Source organism: Halichoerus grypus, chromosome 3 (genome assembly GCF_964656455.1).
Source record: "Halichoerus grypus chromosome 3, mHalGry1.hap1.1, whole genome shotgun sequence".
Taxonomy (NCBI): Eukaryota; Metazoa; Chordata; class Mammalia; order Carnivora; family Phocidae; genus Halichoerus; species Halichoerus grypus.
Window position 1 is genome coordinate 144,451,513 of NC_135714.1, and position 17,592 is coordinate 144,469,104.

The window sequence follows — 17,592 nt, forward strand, 5'->3', positions numbered from 1 at the left end:
CCCAAAAAAAGCATAAAAATTAAAAGATAACTGACAACTGGGAGAGAATATTTACAGTACATACCACAAACAAAAGGCTTATATTCTTAATGCATAAAATATTCTTATAAATCAAGAAATAAAAGACCAAATATCCAATAGAAAAATGGGAATAAGACCATTGCCAGACAATTCTGGAAAACAAAAACAAAAACAAAACAAAACAAAAAAACAATTTTACAAAAATGTGCCTTAAAATATATAAATGTTGAAATTAACTTGTACTAGAGACATGTAAATTAAACAACACTGATAAACCTATTCTTACTTATCAGCTTGGTGTGAATTTTAATAATGACAATATAGGGGTGCCTGGGTGGCTCAGTTGGTTAAGCATCTGACTCTTGATTTCAGCTTGGGTGTTGATCTCAGGGTCTTGGGATCAAGGCCCACATCAGGCTCCTCACTCAGTGAGTGGGGAGTCTGCTGGAGATTCTCCTTCACCCCTCCCTCATTCCACCCATCCCCCACCCCTCCCTGTTTCCCTCTTCCCATGCCCCTGCCTCTGCTCCTCCCCCTCCCCCTGCTCTCTCTCTCTCTCTAAAAGAAATAAATAAATCTTTAAAATAAAATAAATAAAAATGACAATATATTTGGGATTAGGGTTAGGTCTAACAATAAATGACAATATATTCTGTTGACATGGTTGTAGGTAAAGGAAACAAACTTCCAGATATGATGATCTGAGAAGGATACAACATCACCTTTGTGGTAATCTTGCCAAAAATTCGTAACCTGAATTGAATCTAGAAGAAACATCAGGCAAACTTCAATTGACATTTTATAAAACAACTCTATCGGGGTGCCTGGGTGGCTCAGTCGTTAAGCGCCTGCCTTCGGCTCGGGTCATGATCCCAGGGTCCTGGGATCGAGCCCCGCATCAGGCTCCCTGCTCCGCAGGAAGCCTGCTTCTCCCTCTCCCACTCCCCCTGCTTGTGTTCCCTCTCTCACTGTGTCTCTCTCTGTCAAATAAATAAATAAAATCTTTAAAAAAAAAAAAACTCTACCAAATTATCAGGGCAAAGAAAGATTGAGCAACTGTTCCAGATTGGAGGACATTAGGAGATATGACAAAATATGCAATGTGGTTTAGTGGACCAGTAAAAGGATATTGGTGGGACAATTGTTGAAATTTGAACAAGATATGTAGATTAGTTAATGGTATTTTTTCAAATTAACTTCCCAGCTTTGATAATTGGGCTATGGTTAATTTAAAATGTTAACATTCAGGGAATCTGGGTGAAGGGTATATAAAAACTATTCACAGCATTTGGGGAACTTTTTTTTTATGTCTGAAATTACTTCCAAATAAAAAGTTGTAATGATAAGAATAAAAGACATAGCCTCTATATTAAAACAAAATCTAATCTGAAAATCTGCACACATTATTTAAATGGCTATTTATTTCTACCTTGGATTAAAACAAAAAACATCAATGGCACAGCCAGAACAGTAACATATACCTTTCAGTTTCATTAATTTTCCACTACATAAGCAATGCAGAATCTCAAACAATTCTGGAAGAGATAGTTCAGTTATGCATACATCAAAGGCATCACATAGTGCTCTATATCTTCCATTGTCTGCCTTTTATGTAAACATGTACAATGAAGCTATTTCAATCAGGTCACTAAATTTTAATACCGTTTGGACTTTTGATTTCATCATCAGTGCCAACTACCCAGGTTATGTTGAAGATATCGTGGCAGTGAGAGTATTACAGATATATTTCTAGATGTATTCCCTCATTTCTTTGCTAGTAGATGATAAATAGTTAATTAAACAATTTAACATTTAGAACAGTGCCAGACAGTCTTAACTATTTTGTTATCATTGCTGTTATTACTATCATTAGTGTTATTACCCTTTCCGATTTTTAGTAAAAATAACTTAGCAGACAAGTACTAGCCTACATTTAATCTATTCAACCCTGAACTACTTAAAGGCATTAAATAATTTAATACAAGCAAGTACTGAATAATTCAAAAATTAAATTTTATAGCACTTCAGCGTCAAAGTAGACCAGCTTAAACTGGCAGCTCTCAGTCTTTGTATCTCTCCTGCTTGATGACCTTTGAGAAGGCAATGATCTTTAAGTCGTCTTGTTCTGCTTCATGTTCTGCTTTGCGTTTGGCACATAAAATTGTCTAAAATTATCACTACCCATGAATGTCAGTGGAACTGTGTTATGCTCTTTTATATACTTGGTTTGTACTATGTAAGACAAAAAAAAAATGTGCAAAGAGTGTTTGGACATTTCACTAAAGTGTGAAAGATGTTCATATTAAAAACAGATTAAGCTTGTCTTCAACTTGTCTCCAGGAAGCCAAATATCAGCATAAACTTGGAACAGGCACTGTGAAATGCTTTGAAGACACTGATGAAAAACTTACATTGGCATGTTTATAATAGAGAATATTTTCTGTAGACATAATGAAAAACATTTCTATTTGCAATCCTGAAAATGAATTAATTCAAAACTATTCCTGTGTAAAAATGCTATGAAGTTTGAAGAAAGGGAGGAGTCAGTTATAAAAGGCTTTTTTATAGATTCCTTCAGATACTTGTCTCAAGAAGACAGTAATTCTTTAACAAAATGTACAGTAAGAAACCTAACAAAATATAGGGTCTTTATGCAGTTCATTGTATTAAGTTTTATGGTTACATTTCAAATGCCCACATTTATAATCAATAAAAAGTTTTGAATCTATTTTGTGTTGTCTCTCAGCTCATTCTTTATAGAAAAAAGGTAAAGGAAAAACTAATTTTTGGAACTAACATCTTAAAGAAGAGCTTTGGGAACAATGAAATATGTATAAAAACTATTTTAATATTCTGATCTGCTTTCTCTCATTTTGAATCATAAAAAAAGTAACGTTCTCAGTGTGAGTTGAATAGGATCTCTAGGGATATCTGATCACGTGCCTTTGTTTTGGTGAGCAGAAAGACTAGAAACTAAGAATTATCTGTTGAGCTCACTAATAAGGACAGGGAAATGGTGCTTTAATTTACCTGTTGTTAATTAAGCAAATATTTATTATTATCCTGTTCTGCAAAAATGCTATGGAAAATATGAAGGGGAAGGAAATAAAATCTGTCTTCACAAAGCTTACTGCATGATTAGTTTAGTTGATTAAGCTCATGGAATGTATAGAAGTGCAACTACAGTGCAGGACCACACTACAAACTTAGTGGCTTAAAACAGCACACATTTGTAACCTGACAGTTCTGGAGGTCAGACATCTGGTGTGGGTCTCACTGGACTAAAAGCAAGGTGTTATCAGGGCTGCATTCCTTCTGGAGGTTTTAGGGTAGAATCTACAGAGTCCTTGCCTTTTCCAGCTTTTGAGGCGGCTTGCTTTCTTTGGCACCATGACAACTTCCTCCATCTTCCTCCAGTCCATTAGACTAAGTCCTTCCCACGTTACCTCTCTCTGGCTCTTCCTCGTCTGCCTTCCTCTTCAACTTTATAAGGACCCTTGTGATTACTGGGCCCACCTAGACAATTCGGGACGATCTCCCTACCTCAAGGTCAGCTGATTAACAGATTCAATTCCACCTGCTGCCTTAATTCCTCATGGCCATGTAACTTAACAGACTCACAAGTTTTGGAGATGAAGATACGGACATCTTTTGAGGCAGATATTATTCTGTCAACCACATCAATGCAATATTTGTGTTCTCTAAAACATGTTAAACTGTCTTCTATATTGTGCATCACATTTTGTGTTAGTTTTCTTAGCAAGTCCTTTTAAATTGAGTGAAATATTCAGTATTAGTTAATGACATTTTAGTTTTTTTATGACTCCGTGGCCCATCTCCTAGGCTGGAATAAAGTAAAAACATACTGTAGTTGAGTGATTTATTATTTTTCCCCTCCCAGGAAATAGGGTCCAAATGTCTAACACAGACATTCTATGGGCAGTTTGAAGTGAACATATTCCTTTCTCCTTCCCCATCTCCTCCAATCCTTATTGTTAATATCTCTGCTTTTCCTTTCCAAGCTTCTCCGAAACACGCTTTTGTAACTTTTTTCCTCTTATTTTTCACCTCTGCTCTTATTGCCCACACTTATCTTGTTTATCTGTTTTACTGTATTATATCCACTCTTGAGCAGTAAGTAAAGCTATGTTCCCTTATGTTTTTTTTAGATTTTAAAACTTGATGATTACTCCTTACCTGAATCTCTCTTTCCTGGTAAAAATCTTCATTTGGAAGTCTCCCTAAAGGACATAAAACCTCAGAGTGACCTATGTAAACTAAAGCAAAAATATCTATCATCTTTTGGAGAAACCACCTTGTTGGTTCAAATGTTTAGAATCTGTTTAATTTTTTTAAAAAATTTAAAGCACAAAGAGTGCAAAAAATGATAAAGAACAAATTCATACAATATATGTGGATTCTAGACAGAAGACATTTCATGAGTATCAGTCTTTTTGTCTTTACTAGCAACATTCTTGGAAACTTAAGTACATAGTCCTATATTTCATTATTCAAAGTTTGTAAGAAAATTTTTTTTGAAAAATTCTCTCCACAAGAGATCAATGCTTTGTTTTTGTCAAAATATTATCAGCTTCGTTATTATGTCAGGTTTTTGCAGGGATGGATCCAGGATTTGGGGTACCTGGCATTTTTATAATTTTGGAGTCACTTTAAGAAAAAGAATATAAACATTATGAATGCCAGGTATATATCTGAATGTTTTTAGAATGGGAGATCACACATCGCTCATTTTAAATAGCTGAAAAATATCATAAATGTAATATAAGTCTGAAAAAAATAAACACATTTAATAATTAACCAACTGAAATCTCAATAGTCCTTTCATTTCCAGTTGCATTCAACATAACAATTCTAAAAAATTTGTAATTCCACCCTTTCAAAATAAATGTACATTCATGAGAAATTAATCCTAACCTTACAACTGTATACAATTAATGAACAGAAGAATGGCTCTGACTAGCTTCTGAGTCTGTAGGTTTCCAGTTGTGTTTTTCCTCCACTACCCACATATTTCTGGTACCATGTACCAAAGGGCAGATGTAAATCACAAAATGACCGGTGGCTTGACATTTTCAATTGATGACACAAAATGAATCAGCAAGGGGGAATTAGGAGCACTCCTGAAAGCCATTCTTACATTGGGATGTCTAACAATAAACCTTGTACACACAGGAGTGTGCCATTTATTGCCTCTCAGCTCCAAAACGACCCTTTATTGCCTGTTCTATGAAAACTGATCTAGACCCTTTACATATGATTTTTTTGCTAGCTGCCACATTGTTAAACTTTTTAAGTAGAGGGCACAAGTGAGACCTGAAAAGGGGAAGGAGTTTCATTTCCTGATTTCAGCTACTATGCTTTTGCGCTTCCCCTCCCCCCGCCCCATCTTTCCTCCATGACTAATATTCCGCAGCCCTCCCAACAATAACACCACATGCTCCAGGCCTTTGAAATATCCTTGACTCCTGAACACACATCCACAAGCCAACAATTGCCTGCACCTTGAATAATTCCTTTATGCCTGCCTGGTGATTGTGACCTGGCTCCGGCTTAAGTAACCCAGAGAAATTCTCCACCATCCAGGGAGCTACAACCACACGTTCTCCAAAAATATCCAAACCCAACTTGAGGAGGGACCCCCCCCTTCCAAGTTTATCCTTCTGTGGGTTCTCTCTCCTTCAACCCTGGGGATACTGTTGGATTTCTGTTAATGTTTTCATATTTACTCTCCTATTTTGTAGCTGAAAATTTCATTATGTTAAATTTCCCCCTTTAAACTACAGTGTGGATTCCGTCTCTTGATTGGATTCAGACTAATACATAGGAGTTACTGAAAACCATGTAAGTATATACCATAAAATCCAAACTCAATTCTCTTTTGCTTGGACCCAAAAATGTCTGTGGCCTATAAAAGACCATCCTACATTATGAAAAGAGTGAAGTCAACTCACAATTGAAAGAGACAAGACTTTTAATCAGTGCATTTAACCCCCTCCACCTCTGTACCTCTCTTCTTCCCTCTCTCTCTCTCCACCCCTCTCACGTGTGTGTGTGTGTGTGTGTATATATGTATGTATATATGTGTGTGTATGTGTATATATATATGTATGTATGTATGTATGTATATGTATATAAATATATATGATAAATCTATATATTTATCATAAATAGGAGCTTTGACCTTAGAAAGGGGCCATGCAAGTTAGCTTAATGGAAAAAAAATTTTTTTAGCTCTAGGAAATCTAGTCTCTATCTGGACAGTAATCTCACAATAAAAACTCTATCTCAGGATTCGCAAAATACTGCAAGCAGGACAAATCCAGTTTGCCACTTGCTTTTGTAAATAAGGTTTTACCTATTTCTTTAAGTATTGCCTGTGGCTGCTTTCATGCTGTAATGGCATAGTTGGGTAATTACAACAGAGATCAGATAGCTCACAAAACCTAAAATATTTGCTACTTTTTAGTAGTTTTTTATAAAGTTTGCTGATGGCTGCTCTTTAAATTGAGCGGCACTGAACATTTTAATAGGCAGCTAGTCATTTATGTTACATACGCATGAAAATACTTGAGCACTTTGAAGTCAGCCATTAGTTTCTGATCTGAGAATGCTATGAATTTCTGTTAATGTCAGAAATATGAACGTGAGATATGTTACCTTTTGAAACTACTTTTAAAAAACCAAGAGTTGATATATTTAAAGGAATGTTATAGTGGGAGCAAAGAGAAAATGGATATGCATACCACTGAAGATTTAAAAAAAATTGTTATCAAAGCATGAAGGTCCATGATTAGGAAGTCATATCATAGAAGCATGTTGGAGAGGAAGAGTAGAAATTTAAGATGCGACTGGAAAAAGTGATTAACCAGACATTTATAAGTCTTCAGGGCACAATTTCTCTCCTTTTAAATGACTAACATATATAAATGACAACATAAGGAAGGCTTATGTAAGAATTGGAACATAATATAAAGGTCACTTATCTACTGAGATTTGTCAGAATATCTTCTTTTCAAAGACTACAAAGTCCAGCTTAGCAATAATATAATTCCAAAAATAACTGAGAATCTTAGTAAGATGGAAATGAATGCATGAGCTAGGATCCAATCTGGTTTTACTTTGTTTCGAGAACAATATGGGAGAAATAAATCTGAGATGCCAGTGGCTCTCCTAAATAGACCAAAAAATAAAAAATATAAAAAATAAAAAACGATGTGAAAAAAACAGGCATATCTTTCTCAAATAATGAAAAATTAAAGGATATTAATTATTTGGCATCACTCTTTCTGTTCTTAAATATGTCTTGGAGAAATATCTAAATGTATATCCAAATATGTGCAAATATTTAGAATCAATCCCTTCTTTATCTATTAATTTAAATATAATCGGTTTTGAAGTCAAGTTTCCTTACTGTGAACCCCTAAAGGAAAACAGATGTACTTAATTCAATAGTGAAATGTTTTTAACTGTGGAGTCTGCCTACAGAAGGAGCTAGTTTTCATGCTCCATTATTTCATCCATATCCTGATTTATACACTGAATCACTTGCCATAAAACACTATTCACCACATCAAAAAAGAGAAGTTGCCTAAGCTGGTATGTATTTGAAATATGATAGGAAAACAATAAATGCATTATACTTTGAATAAAAAAAATTAAATCACAGTGTAGCAGGCATTGCATTTTGTATCAATAACCTCTCTTTTGAGTTTGTATTTAGATGCACAACAGCTGGTGAAAATTGTTTTTTAATGATTTGGCCATTAAAGTAACTTGATCCGTGCAGTTCTATTTGTCCTCAATGCACAGAGGTTTTGTTCATTACAGATATGTCTCACTACTGCTATATCAGTAACCACACTAACATTGGTACCTAGGAACTATCATTGATCTCACAAGACAGATTGGAAATCAACTTATTCACATGTGCATTTATTATAACCCTTCTTAGGACGGCCATATGGTGCCAGTCTATTGATTTTCTTTTTTTTTTTTTTTTTTTTAAAGATTTTATTTATTTATTTGACAGAGAGACACAGCGAGAGAGGGAACACAAGCAGGGGGAGTGGGAGAGAGAGAAGCAGGCTTCCCGCGGAGCAGGGAGCCCGATGCGGGGCTCGATCCCAGGACCCTGGGATCATGACCTGAGCCGAAGGCAGACGCTTAACGACTGAGCCACCCAGGCGCCCCCAGTCTATTATTTTCTAAAGAAGAAAACATGGGACGAGGTTAATGCTATGCTCCAGGAGTAGCATTTTATTGATGCGGTTCTCTAGGTCAGGATATGACTTGGTTCCATAGATTGAGAAACATTTTTATTAATTTAGGCTCAGAGAAGTCACCACTATAAGCATAGGGGGAAAAAAGAATCCCAACTAATTAATTATGAAATGAAGCACCATCATATTTTGTATACAAACTCAAGTCCCTCTTCTTAGTATCAAGGCACCCAAAAAACCAAAAGACTCCCAAAACATTTACTTAGCATATGAGTCGAGCAAAGAAAATGAATATTGCTTCCAGGTTCTTTCTCTCCCACAATAGATTATACTCATTTAAGGACTAGGGTACTTTTATCTCACTATCCTGTGGATAGTGCTAAACATTAACTAATTCTTTTTTTTTTAACATCTTTCTTTCTTTCTTTCTTTCTTTCTTTCTTTCTTTCTTTCTTTCTTTCTTTCTTTCTTTCTTTCTTTCTTCTTTCTTTCTTTCTTTCTTCTTTCTTTCTTTCCTCCCTTCCTTCCTTCTTTCCTTCCTTTAGAGAGAGAGAGAAAGAGAGAGCATGCGGAGGGGAGGGGGATCAGAGGCAGAGGGGAGAGAGAGTCTGAAGCAGACTGCAAGAAGCACGGAGTCTGAGGCAGGGCTCCATCATCTCATGACCCTGAATTCATGACCTGAGCTGAAACCAAGAGTCAGATGCTTAACTGACTCTGCCACCTAGGTGCCCCTAAACATTAACCAATTCTAAATATGTTTTCTTTTCCTATTTTTGTCTCCATTTAGATCACTACTTTTTGGCTAAAATATACTGTCTTCATATGGCTTCAAGGAAGAGACTACTTTTCAGCATTATTTAGTAACATTTCAAACCTTAGTCTTGTTAATTCCAAATCTCTATCAGTAATATATTTAAGCATCATGATTTAGGATAGATTTTTTTCATAACTGGTTCATCTCATTTTCTGGGCTTCAGTTTATCTGGTTTTACCTCAGAGAAGGTAAACTCAGTATCTGTCCCAGGAGAGGAAAAGGAACCCCAGGAGGAGGAAGATGGGGAAGAAAAGGAGGGGGAGGAAGAAGAAAATCATCTGTGGGCTTAGAAAAGAGTCATTGTGCAGAAATTATTCAAAGTGTTTATTTATGTGCATTTAACCAACAGTCCAAAAACCTAACAAAAATGAAAAAGAAATTGTCAGTCTAAGATTCCCAAGTCAAATCATGGAAAAACCCGAATTAGAAAATTAGACAGCATTTTCACAATATAGTGGGCAAATAGATTTTCTATTAAAAAATAAAAAATCTCATGTTTTTGTTTGTTCATTTACTCAGCAAATTTGTATTGGAGGACTACTCTGTACGAGGACTGTTCTAGACACTGAGAATACAGGTTGGACAAAAAAGGTAAGGTCCCTAATCTTCTGGAATTTGCATTCTAGTTAGGGAAAGTGAAAAAAAGAGAACAACTATACCCCATTTTTATATAGTTCAAGTTCTTTCAATTGAAATAAAAATATCATTGCAGAATGCTAGGACTTGTGGTTGCTTTTGTATTATCCTTTACCGACAGTTAGAAGCAAGTGACACTATGGAAAACTGAGTCCCCACTTCCAAGGTAGCAGTATTAAGAGTTGGTAAATCAATAGAAACTTCCATTTTGATTATGTATTTATCAGAACTTTGTAATTTCCTTAGGCTGTTAAGAATTAACAACAACAAAATCTACCTAAAATTTTCTACCTTTGAGATAGGTCACATCTTTTGCATTGCTATCGAAACTGTTATCATCCTGCCTTCAAGCAGAGTTGAGCAAACATTCTCTGCAAAGGGTCAGACATTAAATATTCTTGGTTTTGTAGGCCAAGAGACAAAACTGAGGATATTATGTAAGTACTTATATTACTAAAAAGAAAATAATTCACAGATTTTTACTGATGCAATTAAAATTTAATAATAATAATGGAATACAGTTTTTTTGGTAATACTGGTTTACTTATGAGAAGAATGGAATTTTGGAGGGGAGGATTACATTTCCCTTACTTGGGGTTCAATGGGTTTTGATAAAAATCCATTGCAACTGTTTATCTGTTTTGTTTTTTTTTAAGATTTTATTTATTTATTTGACAGAGAGAGACACAGCGAGAGAGGGAACACAAGCAGGGGAAGTGGGAGAGGGAGAAGCAGGCTTCCCGCTGAGCAGGGAGCCCGATGTGGGGCTCCATCCCAGGACCCTGGGATCATGACCTGAGCCAAAGGCAGACGCTTAACGACTGAGCCACCCAGGCGCCCAAATGTTTATCTGTTAATGTTAATCTGTAATGATATTTTACATATATCATCTTTGAAAATGTCTTTTCATAGGGCACCGGGTGGCTCTGTCAGTTAAACGTCTGACTCTTGGTTTAGGCTCAGGTCATATCCCAGTCCTGAAATGGGGCCCTGTGTCTGTTTTCTCCCCTGTGCCCTGTGTGGAGCCTGCTTAAGATTCTCTCTCCCTCTCCCTCTCCCTCTCCCTCTGCCCTCCCCACTCCTATGCACACACTCTCTCTTTAAAATAAATAAATAAATCTTTAAAACAAAGAAAAAAAATGTCTTTTCACATAGAATCTGCCAAATAGTCAATAGGTGAATGCTTTTTTTTATTTTATTGTTATGTTAATCACCATACATTACATCATTAGTTTTTGATGTAGTGTTCCATGATTCATTGTTTGCGTATAACACCCAGTGCTCCATTCAATACGTGCCCTCTTTAATACCCATCACCAGGCTAACCCATCCCCCCACCCCCCTCCTCTCTAGAACCCCCAGTTTGTTTCTCAGAGTCCATAATCTCCCATGGTTCGTCTCCACCTCCGATTTCTCCTCCTTCATTTTTCCCTTCCTACTATCTTCTTTTTTTTTTTAACATATATTATTTGTTTCAGAGGTACAGGTCTGTGATTCAACAGTCTTGCACAATTCACAGCACTCACCATAGCACATACCCTCCCCAGTGTCTATCACCCAGCCACCCCATCTAGAACATATTAATCTCTTAGAAGGCATTTATGGAATTCTACTAGATTCTGTTCTTGATATTTGCCTTTAAGCATATCATTACATAGCAGATTATCACTTCCAAGTGAAAGTTAGGTGGAAGCTCCTCAATTACATAAATAAATATATTTTTAAATATGAGAATTTTCTTTGTGCTTACATTAAGCTTTGAAATACTCTGCTGGAGATGTAGTTTGAGTTTGGAAAGTCTGATGCAAATTTGTGATGGAATGAGGATCCTGCTTCTTGTTTTCATTTTTGACAGAGCACAAAGTGTATAAAGTAGTTTGACATTACTCATGATTCAAATGTGAGTTGTCAGCAATGTGGCTTTACCAGGTGTAAGTTTCACGTTTAAGTACTATTTGCCTTGTAATTTTAGGCTGATCTCATTATGAAACATTATCAAGTGTAGCAAAAGCTAATTCAATGTTATTTAGTGTCTGATAATAGTAATTGGAGGTAGTTCTTCCGTTCTGGAAAAATTTCAGTTCAAGTCTGCTACCCTAATGAAATACCTAGATGAAACTTTAACCACCGCTAAGTCATTGAACTTCTGTGTGGTATGGTAAGTCAGAATAACCAGCTTCTAATAACCAATTCTAATTCATTCTATTTGGATGATTGGGTTTATGAGAGGCAATTAACTTCACTGTTGACACTAGTGATTCAATAAAACGTAATAAATTCAGGTATTTTCCTCAGAGTACCTGCTGATGAATAATAAAATGGAAAACCAGAGGCTGTAAGCATCTTACATTTTCATAAATTTTATAAATTGGTCTGAATAATTCTTTTTCTGCTCCATATATATTTTTATCACTATCAGTTGTACCACTTAGATTCCACTTAAGGTTGTACTAAATTGGTGCTTTCTCAACTTCTTAAAAAATTATCCTTACTTTTCATTGTTCCATGCACACCATTCTTAGTGGTTAATTCTTCAGTCACTTAAAACTTGATATCGACTCATGAAATAAACAACTACTAAGGAGTGTCAGTAATATCCAGAAACTCATCAAGAGCAAAGAAAAACAACTTGAAGTTATTTTCCTTGTTAAAAATAGGCTAAATTGATTATTGATGTTGCTTTCAATTCCTCAACTCTTCATGCAACTATTTATGCTGAAGGCTAATCATCTTTAAAAAGTTTTTCTCTAAACACTTTTCTTCAGCTGCTGCAATCAAATATGATTTTACTAGCTCACCATTGGTAAATGGTTTTTCTTAGCTGTAAATGAAACAATTGGAAATTTATTTTGATTGTAGCCACATTTTTTTTATTTTTGTGAAGAAATTCTGCTGTGATGAGTTATACTGTTTTAAATGTTCTAATTTTTCTGAACATTGCTAGTCTGCGAGTAGAGAACATTGCAGTGAGTGCTGAATCTACTGACAGCATGTATTCTTTAAGCATAGATAGTCCTCGCATAATAAGCAATGATTTTCTATCTAATTTGGTGCAAAATAATCCATACATCACTATGCCTTAAAAATGCAGCATTTGAGGTCCAAGTTCTTCTTTGTTTTAATTTTATGAGTATGCACTGGTATAAAAACAAATAAAATGTGTTATGGTGACACGTGGCATTGAAAATTCTGCCAAGTTATAACTGTGTTACCCCAATCTGTAAGTGCCGAGCGGCAGCACACACGACAGGGCCACATATAGACATTCTGTTTCACACTACTTAACTTCTCTGCCGTTGTATTACGGAGTAGCCACAGTTAACACATGAATGAATGAGTGTGGCTGCCTTCCAATAAAATTTGAATTTCATAAAATTTTTGGTGTGACATAAAATATTATTCTTTTGATATTTTCAACCATTCAAGACTCACACAGGCCATAAGAAATAAATGGTGGTCCCAGTGTGGCCCATAGGCTGTAATTTGTTAACAATTTGTTTCTGATTTAGAGAATAAAAATACAAGTATTTGATGTTTATAAAAAAATGTAAGGATACTGAAAGGTGGATAGTGAAGTGTAAAAGATATCAAACAATAACCAAAGAAATCAGGTAGCATTATATGCTGTTAGTTATTTACCATTGACTCTGATGTGCCTCAGTTTAGTCTCACTAGGGTTTGCTAAGTTTCTAGAGACAATGGTTTGATATATTTCTTCAATTTTGGAAAATTCTCGAGAAGTCATTAGCTCTTCTTTCTTTTCTCCACTCTTGTGATTATAATATATATGGAATGTGTGTAATTTCTGTATAATGTATACAATGTGTGTAATTATGTATAATGTTTATAACAAGCCTCCCCAGTGAATTTTCATCTCTGATATTTCATTTTTCATTTCCAATATTTCCATTTGGTTATTTTTATCATTGTCATATATGCACTAAAAATTCCCCCTTCTGTTCATGCATTTTTCCATGTTTTATTTAAAATGGTTGTTACAGTTAAAGTCCTGGTCTGATGCTACCAATACCTGGGAAGTACCTGGGCTTGCTTCCCTTCTTGAACATGGGTCACATTTCTTTGCTTCTTCATCTGTCTTGCAATTTTTTGTTTTATGTTGGACCCTAAGTTTAAAAGAAAATAGAAGTCAATAATATTTAACCCCAGAAAAATGCACATTCATTCTAGTACAACATTGCTAGTATAGGAGACTCAGTCAGTCTAATCTGTGATTTAACTGAGCAAGCATTTGTTGAAATATTATTCAGACTCAATTCATCAATTATTGCTACTATTTTGAAGCTAAAGTCAGAATTGACCTTCCATTGAGTCTTTGGCTGTGACCACTGGTGAAGAGGTATTCTCATTATGTTTAAAGCTAAATCACCAGCTTTTTAAATTTGGGGATCTCTTGGGATCTCTCTCTTCTTCTGTCTCTCTGCGCCTCCACCCTCCCCTTCCTACCCCGCCCATTCATTCTCCTCCTCCTCACTCCCCACTCTAGACCACATATGCTAGTTTTTCAGATTTCATGGGGTTCCCTTTACTTCACTATCTTCTGTGTTTCTGCAGAGATTTCTAGGTGTCTTTGCTGTTGCTTAACTTCTAGCCTTTGCAGCTGATGAAAGCTAGGGTACCTAGGAGAGATTTTTCCCAGCTCGTCTGCCCTCCTCAATTTTTTAGTAGCCTTCTATGCACTCCATTAATAACCTCAGAAGACTTTTTCTTGGTTCTCTTGCCCTAGCCCCAGACTTTATTGAATACTACTACCCACACTCAGCAGAAGGCCATGTTCTCACATTGCTAGGTAGGTGTAGACATGCTTTATTGCTAGAACTTCTTTGGATTCTAATTGGTCCTGCCAACCCATACATGGCAGCAAAATTTTGTTAAAAGTTCAGCTGGTTTCTCCTTACTTCCATCTATAAAAAAAGTTATCCTCCTGTTATTCTGTGCAGGATAATAGCAATTGTGGATCTCTTCTCTTTTAGGAAAGACTTGTTACTCCCTGGAATTTTGTTCATTTTGACTTCCTCCTGACTCAGCTCTCTGATATATTTTTAAAAAGAAACATAATTTCTTGCTTATCCAGCTTGTTTTCACTGTCAGGATAAAAGTAATTATCTCTTGCAACTTTGACAAACCAGAAATGAAATGAACTAGATATTTTATCATTCAAATATTAAATGAAGTGACTATTTCAAAGATTTTTTTCACCATAGTTCCTAACTTTACTAAGTTCATATCTTCTTTAATAACTTATATATCTAAACGTATTTCATAGGGTATCATAGTATGCACATATATTTATTGATTACTTATGTCTCAGATAGTAATAATATATGTGAATTATCCCTTTTACTCATTACAACAACCCAGGAGCAAAGTACTGTTATTGTCCTCATTTTGAAGATGAGGAAATTGAGGCACAAGAATGTTAAGTCACAAGAACAAGGTTATATGAAAATCTGAAAATTGTTTGTACTATTCTCTTGACTGACTATACATAAATTATTATGCTTTTTCTTTCCATTTTATTAATTTTCAGAATAAAAAAGAAACTCTTTTACTATAAGATGAAATAGTAGGAATACTAATGAGGTGTATTTTATGGATTGAGGTGATACTAGATACTAGATTCTGGAAATTATAGTATGTGAATAAGACATTTATTTATAGGGGCGCCTGGGTGGCTCAGTTGGTTAAGCGGCTGCCTTCGGCTCAGGTCATGATCCTGGAGTCCCGGGATCGAGTCCCGCATCGGGCTCCCTGCTCGGCAGGGAGTCTGCTTCTCCCTCTGACCCTCCCCCCTCTCATGTACTCTCTCTCTCTCATTCTCTCTGTCTCAAATAAATAAATAAAATCTTTAAAAAAAAAAAAAGACATTTATTTATATTTGACTTAATGGTACCCATTAGGAGACAAGTATCTGTACCACTGCAAAATCATTACCTATCTACCAGGTTGTGAAGCAAGCTCTAACTTTAATCCAAATTTACTCCATCTCAGGTACCTGTAGCTAGAATCACAAACTAGAAGCCAGTAAATTGGTGTTTTAATATTTATATCCCTAGGGAAATTCTTACAAGTCTAGAACAAAAACATATATACAAAAGATCAAAGATCATTTTACTAAGGGACTACTAGATTAGATACTAACAACAAACCTCATAAAAGTGAGATGTTTTACCTAATTATACAAAGGATATGCCACAAGTATTAAATAAGTTTATTAAAGATCTGGAGTTATAAACTCTAAAAATTCTGCTAGTTTCTTGTTTTTATATCGAATTTCTATATTAAATTGACAAATGATACGACTTACATGTATGTTGTATGCAGAGGTATCTTAATCAATTTTCCTCAACTTTTGTTAAACACTTAAATAGTAGTATCACTAATAACCTCAGTATTTTATAACATGGATGTTTGAAAAATCACCTTAAATTTCACATGCACTTTTTTTAAGATTTATTTATTTGAGAGAGAGATGAAGCATGTGTGCACCTGCATGCATGAGTGACGGGGAGAGAATTTTCAAGCAGACTCCCCCTAAGCACAGATCCCTATGTAGGACTCGATCTCATGATGCATGAGATCATGACCTGAGCCAAAACCAAGGCTTGGACGCTTAACCAACTGAACCACTCAGGCACCCATTACATGTACTTTTAAAATTTCTATTTCTTATATTATCATACAGTAAAGCCACCTTTTTCTCCTACTGGTGTATACTTCAATGAAGTATAATACATGTATTGATTTATTTTACTCTGACATCAATCAGGATACAGACAAGTTCAGTTATCAAAAAAAAAACAAAAAACCAAAAACTTCTCTCTGCTTTGATTTTTATAACAAAGCTTCCTCGCCCCATTCCCTGCAACTACTGAATGTTTTCCCATCATTTTATTTCCATTGTCTTTTTAAGAATGTCATTTATATGGAATTATATTATACGTAACCTTTTGAGACCATCTTCTTTCACTCAGAAAAAAAAAAAAAATGCCTTTCAGATTCATCCAAATTGTGAGTGTATCAATACTCATTTTTTTTTTCCTTTCTGGATAGTATTTTATTGTGTAGATACACCAGAGTTTGTCCTTTTATTTGTTGAAAAATATTTGGATTGTTCTCAGTTTGTGCCAATTATGAATAAAGCTTCTATAAACATTTGCCTATCGAATTTTAGTAAACACAAGTTTTTATTTCCCTAGGGTAAATAACCAGGAGTGAGACTGCTGGGTCATACGACAAGTGTATTTTTATTTATTTATTTTTAATGTTCTCAGCAGCTTTATTCGTAATAACCCCAAACTGGAAATAACCCAAATGTCAATCAACAGAAGATAGTGAACAAGCTGTGGTGTATTCACTCAATGGAATACTTCTCTATAATAAAAAGAAACATGCTTCTGATACTTCCAACATCAATGACTCACAGACGTTGATCAAGAGAAACCAGGTACAAAGGATCTGTCCGTCATGACAAGTGTATTTTTAAATTTATGAGAAAGTAAACTTATTTTCCAGATTGGTTATCCCACTTTGCATTCTTTCCAGCCATACATGGGAGTTCCAGGTGCTCCACATCCTCATCAGCACTTGGTACTATCAGTATTTTTTATTTCAACCATTCTAACAAGTGTGCATTGGTAGCTTATTATGGCTTTCGTATTAACTTCCTAATGGCTAACGATGTTGAACATAGTTTCATGTGCTTATTTGCCATCCTTTTGGTGAGGTATCTATCTAAGTTCTTTTCTTATTTAAGTTTTTTTTTAATTTTTGTATTGTTGAGTATTGAAAGTTCTTAATATATTATGGATACAATGCTTTAGACAATATTTGTTTTTCAAATATCCCCTATTGTGGAGATTG

At 35.2% G+C, this 17,592-nt stretch overlaps 1 long non-coding RNA gene across 2 annotated transcripts in view; it reads right to left on the reverse strand.

Annotated features, from left to right (window-relative positions):
- Nucleotides 1-17,592, reverse strand: part of LOC144381281 (uncharacterized) — a 476,574-nt gene that overhangs the window by 421,411 nt on the left and 37,571 nt on the right. For both annotated transcript variants that reach the window (XR_013446185.1, XR_013446184.1), the window contains exon 2: nucleotides 13,753-13,835. This is a non-coding gene — a long non-coding RNA (uncharacterized LOC144381281). The remainder of the gene's footprint in view (nucleotides 1-13,752; nucleotides 13,836-17,592) is intronic.